Consider the following 2,424-nt stretch of genomic DNA (forward strand, 5'->3'; position numbering starts at 1 on the left):
ACTCCTTCCGAAGTGTATACGGAAGTACTGTTCACCACATCCAACACAGCGGTCGTGCCTGCAAGATGGGTCGACAGCACTCTGACCAACATATCACGAGTCAATCTGCGAAGCTATTGGAGTGACCGTTAGATGGCGCCGACTGTGTTCTGACCAACAAGACACGAGATATTTAGCGATGCGATTGGACATACCCGCAAGTTCGCACTGACATGCATTCTGACATACACGTCACGTGTAACAACCGCGACGCAAATGGATGTTCATACGAGATGGAGCTAACTGCTTTCAAGCCAACGCGTCAAAGACCACATCGTTACTTAGTTTAGATCCCCGAATTACAGACGACTAGGGATTTTAAGGGACACCGAAGTTTTGTCAACACATGATTTATATTATTCTATCAAATAATTTTATGAGAATACTACTCACTGATTGGCTACTGTATTGATTGGGGTGAAATCATTTTAAATGCCAGGTTGACGACATTCGTCGACACGTGTAATTTCACAATTGCCAAAGGCCGTTAGACCGGCGGTGACAGCTTTCGCCTCCCTTTGTCGATGGCGGGTTTCCAAGTCTATGAGAAGCGAGGCCATGTGGACATAAGGCACCGCTGACCTTGATCAAGGGATCGACCTGCAGACTGTGCAGGTCATGACGGTTCGTAGGTGGTTATGTCGCTGCTGGAAAATCAGCGAGGGTACCCAGCTGCATCCCGAGTCGATAGGATGATGCGATTCAGCGAGGAGGCGCACGGCGGAATTACACCCAACTTGACTTTCAAAACAAGGCATTCATTCATCAGACATGTTAAGGCGCTGCTGTAGAAACGCCTGCGTGTCGTTTCTGCAACAGCGTCTGATCAAAAGTCTGCTCAAGGGTATAGCCATGATCCACTTCTCGATCAAAACGCGGGTTCTCTCATCGACATCTACAGAGGCTTTTCGAATTGTATGTGATTTTGTATATAGATATGTGTTTAAATGGTAAAAAGTATGATCGAGCGGGGACTTGAACCCGAACTTCATGCATCGCAATCCAAGACTCTAACCACTGCGTTACAGCGCCAACAGTTATTGTATAAATTGAATCATCAAACCAATCAATACTAGTATAAAATACTCCATGTTCAAAATTGTGAAAATGAAGCTTCTGCTGTGTGATTGGCTACAATTACTTTCGAATTTCGATGATCACTAGGCAATCATATTTTGATTTCATGCCAAATTCGAAGGGCCAAGTGTCCCTTAAAATCCCTCGTCGTCTGTAGTCTTCAACCGCATATAGGAGAGTTTTGAAAACGCATACTACAAACAGAATTTGTCTGAAACCATGCGAGGCTCAACTACGACGACAAATAAGTAGTAACTTGCTCCAACCGACAATTAACTCCGGCAGCAGAGCAACGGGCTCACCTAGTTTGGATTATTATAATAACGTTAAGCTTACTTGATCTTGAAAAGCCACCTGGTGTAACGATGACTCCCCACTTTAACTGCGGGTGATACATGCCCACTCTAATTGGTACTGTGAAAAAGCATTTGTTGATGTTACTGGTCGAACTTAGCCGGATAAAATGTCGAACTCCGTCGAGTTGACACCCAACACCAGCAGCAATATGTGGCATTGTACCACTGGGGCCATAGCGAGACTAATACGACAAGCTGGTCCAAACCATTTAGCTTGCCAAATAGCTCATAGATCGTGGAGCGTCACGCAGTTGAACTTGACGCTGCGCGTCATCACCACTGGTTTGGCGTCACTGCCATACGGGTACGCCAGATGCGGCACGCTATGGGAGACGGTCCCAACTTTGACACCGGCCGCGTCCAACGCATCCATGACGCCGCGCGTGACAACGGTCACGTCCGAACCAGAGTCCAAGAGCACATCGTCCACGCGGACGATATTCTCCAAGAGCACGCCGCGCTCTGTCTTCTGGCGCTGCGGCTGGTTGACCAGCACCTTGATGCCGTCCTTCCAGCGCTTGACTTGCGCTGCCAACAATGTTTCGGCTTCGCCAGGCGCGGTCTTCGGGCACCGCGCCACACGGTGACTCGTGTCACCGCACTTCAAGCAGCCCTTCCTGGCAGGGGGCTCGGCATTCTTGGGCACAGTCGTTTCGGCCTTTCCGCCGACTCTGCCATTGTTCTTGGCGGCGTCTTCCCGGCCGCTGTCACGTCTAGGCATATGAGGCTTGCCGCCTCGTGGAGCTTCTACCGGCTTCGCTGCCGGGGAAGGTTTGGACTCGTCGTCGAGTCCCACGTACAGCTGGTGGCCAGCTGCAAATGTCCGCAGCCAGTTGACGTAACGAAAAACGTCGCGTATAGTAATCGTAATTCAATTAACGTCAACGTTACACTGGTTCATCATCGGAGACGGAGAACTCCGTTTCCGATGATACTTGTTCACTTGTCAAGT

This window comes from Aphanomyces astaci (genome assembly GCF_000520075.1).
Source record: "Aphanomyces astaci strain APO3 unplaced genomic scaffold supercont1.6, whole genome shotgun sequence".
NCBI lineage: Eukaryota > Oomycota > Saprolegniomycetes > Saprolegniales > Verrucalvaceae > Aphanomyces > Aphanomyces astaci.